Source organism: Acromyrmex echinatior, chromosome 5 (genome assembly GCF_024713525.1).
Source record: "Acromyrmex echinatior isolate Ae372 chromosome 5, ASM2471352v2, whole genome shotgun sequence".
NCBI classification, from domain to species: domain Eukaryota; kingdom Metazoa; phylum Arthropoda; class Insecta; order Hymenoptera; family Formicidae; genus Acromyrmex; species Acromyrmex echinatior.
In genome coordinates, this window is record NC_141856.1 from 11,606,942 (window position 1) to 11,615,767 (window position 8,826).

The 8,826-nt window shown below is 29.0% G+C and overlaps 1 long non-coding RNA gene across 1 annotated transcript; it reads left to right on the forward strand.

Annotated features, from left to right (window-relative positions):
• The first annotated feature begins 3,072 nt into the window (after positions 1–3,072).
• LOC147909802 (uncharacterized) lies at positions 3,073–6,823 on the forward strand. The gene is made up of 4 exons (XR_015545266.1): positions 3,073–3,521; positions 4,010–4,378; positions 4,626–4,909; positions 6,242–6,823. It is a non-coding gene; the product is annotated as an uncharacterized LOC147909802 (long non-coding RNA).
• Positions 6,824–8,826: the final 2,003 nt, after the last annotated feature.

An 8,826-nucleotide genomic window follows, 5' to 3' on the forward strand; every position in this document is an offset into this window, starting at 1 on the left:
CAATTTAATATTCTTGATTGAGAAGTATTAAATTTTCTAGAATATAATTCAGAATATATTTTGAATAAATCGAATGCTTGTGATAAACTTATAATAGATTTGCGGATATATGAACTTTTGAAATACTTGGAAGAATTATAACTTGCGTACAGTATATATTTTTCTGCGAGTAGATGTTTGTAAAAAAGTTTTTTAAAAGCTTGAGTTTTTAAACAAAAGAAAGAATTACTCTACACTGATAAAAATGTTCTTAAATTTTATTAACTTTTAAGTTACACAATTTGAATTTAATTTCATGACATTACATTAAATTTAATGTATTTATAATTAAGTATACTTGTGTACATGTACACAAAATTTAATGTATTTTTCATGAAAATTTATGAAATTTAATGTACACATTCATTTCATTTAAATAACTACTGTAACTTAATTTTCAGTTAAATCATTCATTTTAATTATAAAGTAATTCATTTACATGTAAAGGAAGCTCGTGATTACATTTCTAACAGTGTACATTGGATATGCATCGATCTTATCACGTAAAATTCTCCTTTACCCTTCCTTTCGCAAATAAGGAGTCTTCTGCCACTCGATGCAGACATTTCTCGAATGCCAGACGATTCTTGCGCGACAAAGACTCGCAACGTGCTACAGGCAGAACGGCCAGGTCGGCATCGCCATGTGATAGATGCCTGTTCAACGATGTGTCCACCCACCTACGCAGGGCGCATTGCTGACACGAGCGTTTATGTCTACATAAATTCTCATTTGAGGCTCGAAAATAAAGTAGACACACGATAATAAAGTAGACACGTGTTGTCCTGTTCGGCGGACCGATCTGATCTATAGATCACCGCGAAGCGCAATGAGAAATCAGGATCAGCCGCAAAAACCTCAAGAATCTGATACTTACGTCGTATGAGCAAACCTTTTGTCCACTATTAAATTTGTTCCATTCTTACAACATCAATGAAGATTCGTATATTTGTAACAAAAAGAAAGATGTTTCCATTTAAAATCAAATAAAAACATTTTTTTTCTTTTTTGTAAAATGTTGGAAGTTGCCCTCAGCGTATCAATCCTGTTAGGTATCACCCTGTAGGAAAAGGTGAAGAGAATGAACGATTAAAAGTTATCAGGGGTAATAGTTTCGAACCTACCGATGAAACTAAGCATGTATATTTATGCGTGTCTATATAAGGCAGGCGTAAACATGTTCGCATGCTATACAAAGACAATATCTTGCACACCTGACTGCGCTGTAAGACACCTGGCGTGTTTAATTATATGCATTCTCGGAATCTGCGCGAATTCACCTTACCTAGTCTCCATGCACGTTTCAAATGCTTCGTGTTTACGCATCGAAAGGGAGAAAGGAACTGCGCGCTGTGCCTTATTTACAAGTCCTCTTCTCGTAATGCGAAAATATTGGTCCTCGATTCTTCTTTTTTGACTGCGTTTCCTTGAGAAGGCAGACTATAATTTTATCATTCGGAAATTGGGGCAAAAATAAAAAAGAATACTTACAAAAAGAATAAAAAACTTTTTGTAGCATATAGAGTACACACAGAAGTATTCTTGGTGCAAATATGTAAGTAGATGATAATAATTTTTGTAAGTTTGATTCTCGATGATACGCCGAAAAATATAGCTTAAGTGAAGTCAATCGATTCATCTGCATGAACAAACACGGAAGTTCGATTCTCGCGTGTCTAGAATTGAAGTGTCTAAATTCGTCGAGATTTCATCATTTTATACGGGCTTCAATAAGACGCTCGTTTAGTCTCACCACTCAGTTAATTATCTTTATAGGCTTTGAGAGAAGCCCTTCGCGCAACTTGTGGGACTGCGGAGGTGTAGGGAGAGACGGTCATTTTTGTGGCAAGTCCGGGAGACGCAGATAGGTGGAAATGACCACTGGTCTCCCGTGGGATTAGGAGGACGAAGAGACCGGGAGAGATCGAGCCTCCAACAGTCGTATCGTCTGGCGCGCTTGATGGAGTAGTCTCGCGGCTAATGTCGAGCTAGGGTGAGTACAGCCCACGACGTGGACGACGAACGATGCCTGATTCATCACCTCGCCCCGTAGACGCCCAGTGCGCTCATGTTACTCCCAAGACGCAAACAAATCAACGTACATTCGGAAATCGGAAGAGCAAGCGTGACGGCAGGACCCGGCTGAGTACCAGCGGTCGTCAGGATCGATTGTAACTGGTAACTCTCGAGGGAAGGAATCTGACTGCCCGTTGTATCCTTGAGAATCGCTTGTGCGCGTCGACGATGGATTTGTAACACAAATGAGTTTTGATTGACGTGTTTCTTTTGATCGATTTTCGAGACGATATTCTTTTCGTATCTCGTAATCTTATGATAACTTGGCTCTTTAAAAAAAGTGATTTTTGTCAAAATAACTTATACATTCCTTCTTAATAACTAACATTTTAGATCTTATATATTCATTTATCTTTAAACATAACAGACTCTTTGTTATCTTTATTATATTAATACAATAAAAATAATCTCTCTTTCTCTCTCCCCTCTATTCATCATAATCATAATTGCTACTTGCCTCTACAGATATGTAAATATTATATATGAAAATGTTAGAACAGTTAAAATTAATCGGCATTCGAAAAAAATGTGTACGGATATTTATACGGTATTGAATGAGACTTCATGAGATTCGTCGAATAATCTTAACGTTACGCTCCATGTTTCTACAAGCGAGAATCAGATAGAAGTGTACTCTACGCTGCTATAAACCGTGGTATCATATGTAGCGATCAGATGTAGACACGTTTACATCAGGGAATCGGGAACTACCCTACCTCGGAATCAGATTGGGATGAACCGATGTACTGCGTAGCTGCGATCGAAGCACGAAGACCGGTCAATTAAATACAAATGATTATGGCGGATCGTATTACCGCCTCAATGACAATCAGGCCGGTTGTATCTGTACTAAGTACTCAAGTATTACGATCCATTATCGCGAAATACGGTATATTCTTCAGGTCTGATACATTCTTTCGGATACCATTTGCGTGATGGGGATACCATTGCTGTTACAGTAAGGTTACATCATCGTCGTCGAGTGGAGAACGAAGATCATCGAGATCAATGCACTTGACATGTTAATCAGACAATTTTGTGCAATACCTGCGCTTATGCACCGTTTTGCAACAGTATGCAACATCCTCGTGGAAACGTAAATGTAGATGCAGGCTGATAATTCGCGCTCATGGTACGAATAAATTCTATTTTCAAGAAATCCTAATAATATTGATGTTATTCACTTCAGATTTAATTCTATCGATGTAATGATATGAAATAGTAAACAATAATAAAGTCACATAATAAACTGTGACCATGAAATGTCTTTATCCACTCTCATTTCTACATAGAAATCTCAACGACGTTCTTCGAGTGATAAGATATTGTATTAAATAGTAAGAATAAGAATATTAAGTAATAAAAAATAAGGATCTACATTTCTTTTTACAAACGTAACAAAATAAGTAAGTAATACAACATAATTTGTAAAAATATTTGACAATATATGGAACAGATTTTCTCCAATTAATCAATTAAATATTATAACAAGAATAAGTTAAATTCAAATGAGATAAATTAAAGAAATAACGTTTAATATTGTTTTCTCAGTTTATATAAATTACTTTTGGATTATGCAGTATTTGCATCTTTCAAAGAAAAATATCCAACAAATAGTTTTTAAAACTTTATCATATCACTGGTACATTAAAATATTGCAAAATATTTAATTACTTATAATTTCATATTTATAATAAAATAACTGTATTTATATCGAAATATTATAATAAAAAATAAATAAATAAATAATTGCATTAAATACAATTAAACTTACTTTTCTGAAGAGAAATTATTTAAATACTTTTAAATTTTATCTCATAACTAATTTAGTCTATTTGAACAATTAAACACTATATAATATATAGTAAAAAGTGTAATTTATTAAAAATTACAGATTTTATATTCCTTAAAACTCATTTTAAAATATAAATAATCGTTTTCAATTCGGAAGACAAAAGTGTAACTAATAAGAAATATTCATTATATACAAGACATAATGGTAATAGGACATCTGACAGGATATCTGACATATAAGTCATTCTCTAAAAACTTCAATAACATTACAACATGGCAAAATCTAACAGTGGTAAAGTTACCAAAAAATGAGATTACTGTTTTACCAAGTGCATTTGGAAAATTATCTCTTCGAGTGCTTAATCTGTCACAAAATTGGCTTGGTAAAGTTGATTCAACTAAATGGCTATGGATGGAACAGAGTGCTATTCAAAACTCTTTGATTGCATTAGATATAAGCGATAATTTTGTAAGTCATATTATATTATGTGCAATTGAAATATTCATTCACGAAAATTACTGATGAAACCAATCGATTTTATAGGTGCATTCAATTTGTCAATGTTATTGCATCATTCTATCTTTTTACGTTAAACGTAAAACAAGGATGTCACAATAATACTGACGTGTTCTCAATCACTTTATCATATAGATTATATAAAAACATGTAATTAACATACTATTATATAATCATTAACTCTTATCATTATTTACAGCTACGTAAATTGCCATCAAATATTGTGAAACTAAATTGCTTACTGTCATTAAATATAAGTAACAATCTATTGGAACGGTTACCATATAACATTGGAAATATGTGTAGACTTGTATCTTTAAATATGTCATGTAATAGATTATTGTATTTACCAGCAACTATAATGTATTTAAAACTGCATAATATAAATATTTTAATGAATCCATTACTAACTTCGAGATGTGAAAATAAATATAAAGTACTAAGTCTCTTTGAACTGTCAGCTAATACTATTCTACAATGTAGGTTAGTCACTTTTAATTAACTTGTATATGCACCAATTAAAAGCAACTCGTTACACCAAAGCTACTTGTAACATTACCGTTACACTTACTTTTTTGATAACGAATTTTACTTTTATTGTTACTTTTTATATTTTGAACCTTTGGCGGGTATTCATAATTTGTTCTCAAAAGAGTTTAAGTAAAGTCTTAAAATGTTAATGTTACGGCTCTGTGATTGGTTTATCATGTCTTAAAAATGTGATAAATCAATCACAGAGCTGTATTAACATAAGAGCAACTTTATGAATACCAATCTTTAAATTTGATGGAAATGATGACATGTACTACAATTTATTGTGAAAAATATTACCTTAAACTGATTCAAGATCGAAAATTTAATTCTCGGCGAGTAGTTTGTAGAATTGAATGTGTAAGTATATGTATAAATTCACTATGAAACATTATTATGTAGAAGCTTTAAAATTAACTTTTCAGTGCAAAATGCTATTATTGGTTAAAAGTTTTTTGTTAGGTGACACACTTACCTTAATCAGTTCTTGAACATGTTGAATCACATGACATTTTGTTGCCGCAATGTGCTGCGCATGAAAAATCAATTTAACTTAATTAATCTATTTTCTTTTCCTAGTTATATTTTCAGTTTAGTACCATTGTTTTATTACTTTTATTAATATTTAAACAAAGAATATTGTAACATTTTGTAGATTGATCTTGTTTCAGCATAAAAAAGTATTAAATTGTTATCTTTTAAGTGACGGTAACGAGTTACTTTTAACAATAATAATTAGTAATGATAACCGGTTACTTTTTTATATCCGCATATATATATGTATATAATTATATACGCACACACGCATGCACGCACACATACATATCTTATTACGTATTTTATATAAAATTTTCTATTAGTAAAAATAGATTTTTTTATAATAAAAATGTGTGTGTGTGTGTATGTGTGTGTGTCGTGATATTAAATAACTTTTTAATTATAAACAAATAAAAATACAGCTTTTGCATAAAATTTTGAGATACAAAATGATATTTTTGAAATTATATTTACTAGATAATTATTTCTATTTTAAAAGACATTTACTCCAAATTTTCATTATCTTTGTTATGAGAATTTTTCACATGCAAAATTTGAATTAAATGTCGTCGTAATTGATGACATTTTTCGACACTTGATTAATAAAAAGTACGTTTTAAATTAATCATTTAATATTAATAATATAAAATAAAAAATATTTTTTTATAATAAAAAAACAGAATTTAATAAAAGTGAGACAAATTAAATTCTAACTTGATAATATAATTATAAATAATATTTTTCTAGAATACCATACAGTACAAGATTACCATCAAGATTTGTTGCATTGTTGGAAGAAACGAATCGTTGTTTTATATGTGCACGTATCGGTATAGGTTTCGTACCTATATATATAAATGATTTTATTTATAACATAAATACGCGGATAATTTTTCATACAATTGAAGATGGATATGTAATATTTGAATTTTATTGTTGTCCTTCTCTTTGCCAAAATAATTCTGATAATAGATCGGTTCAACATATAGACAATCTTATTTCAAAGCTTCAACAAATTGTTAGATTCAAATATACCACCCGTACATCTTGGACTTTAAACATTGGTAGAACGCTATGATATATACGCTTAGAAACATATAAAACGTATATGATCCAATAAATGTTTCCTAGGAATCTATTCTTTACATTATATAAAAATTGACATTCATAAAAATATGACTCAGATTCCAAATTATCAGAATTACTAGGATTACTGTTTTAATTTATCCTCTATCGCTTACAATTATATAATTTTAACATCTATATATAATGTATGTAGATAATATGTATCAATGCAATTAATTTTTAATAACAAAATAAATTAGCAATTGCCTATCTGCATGTAGTCATATTAAAACCTAAACATTTGATATTATATTAGATTTTGGGGTTACATTATTAATAAATACTGATAATATTATTGATTGTGTGTAATTAATATGGATTGATGTAGAATATACTGATGGTGACCTAGAGATTTTAATACTCCAATTAGTAATAGTCAATTAGTATTGCTTTATTTAGGATCCACGTCACAATATGTATCGCAATGTAATGAACAATATATGTAAAACTAAAGTGAAATATGTTATCAACTTATAATACTAATCATGATTGTAAAAATATTGAAAATATTGATGCACACTGTCAGTATTATTAATTCAATATTATTGATCAGTATTATTGATTGAATAGAGTCATTAGACCTGTTCTTTTTGACTGAACTTTTGCACCAGTTCATTTTTCTTTCTTTTCTCTCCAGGAGAAAGAAGAGGAAGAAAGATAAACTGATGCAAAAGTTCAGCCAAAAAGAACAGGCCAAAAGAATAAGTATACATACAAGACGTACAATTAAATATCTATATTCTGTTTGATCTATTTCGATATTAAAAATGAGAGACAACATGAAAAGGGTTGTATTATGTTAACTATGTCGAAAATTATCTTTTTAGTTATGAAATTGGTAGCACTGTAACAAAGTTAGCTATGTTCAGTAAAGAATTAGCTAATGTTATGATTTCTATTTATCCAGATCTGGAAAAGAAATTTGTCAAAAAAATTTCTCTATAAACAAACTTTTTTCCATTAAAAAATGAAAATCTCCTTCCTGAAATTAAACTTTAATACACTTTTCCGACGATATTTATGCGCACGCACACACACGCACAAAGATTTAATCAATTTTTTAAACTAATCTTTATGAGAAATTTTTTAGACAAAATTTGTTTAAAAAATGATCAAAATATCCCATTATTTATAGTATTTGAAATTATAATTTAAAATATTGATCTCAGATTCGTTTTATCAATATAACAATATGAAATAGTAAACAATAATAAAGTCACATAACAATTATGTCAAGCTCGATAAAACATTGTTTTTATCCATTTCTATTTCCACATGAAAAGTTCAACGATAGTCTTTTACATCACAGATCAGTAGAAAATAATAAAAGGTAAGGATCGATTCTTCTTATCATAAATGCGATAAAAAAGGCAAGTATACGACATTGTGTATAATATACGACAATATGAATTGATTCTTTAATTATAATCAATCAAATATTATAATTAAAATAATTAATTAAAATTCAAATAATATAAGATAAAACAGTACCATTTGATATTGCTTTCATAGTTTGTACAAAATTAATACACCGCATTTGTCATTTTTCAAAAAAGAATATCCAACAAATAATCTTTAAATATTTTTCGAATAACGAGAAAGATAAAGTTACAAAATTTCGCTATTTATAATTTTAACTGTAACAAAATAACTACAATCACATAAAATGTTGTAACAATAAAAAAAGACTTTTAAAGCTGATTTAAAACTATTTGAACACTGTAGTATTCTATATAAAAATATATTAATATTTTATTAATAATAAAATGTTAAAATATAATAATTTTAATAAACATTACAGATTCTATATACTTCAAAATAATTATTATTTAAAAAATGGAAAATAAAGGAGATTTATCTAAAGAACAAGAATTAAAAAAAGGAGAATCTTATTACTCTAATATGCCCACTTCCAAATAACTATAATAATATCGCAACGTGCCCAGTACAATATTACGTGTAACGTTAATGTAACATGTAATGTCAGCTCAACAAGATAACTATACATTCATTAAAATGTAATTCAAATTTAAAATTATTAGGATTACTAATATTTTAATTTATTCTCTATCGCTTGCAATTATATAATTTTAACATCTGTATATAATATTTGTATATAAATATGTCAATATAAATAATGTTTAATAATAAAAATTAATTAGCAATTATCCATTTGTATGTACTAGTAGTCATATTCATATTAAAAT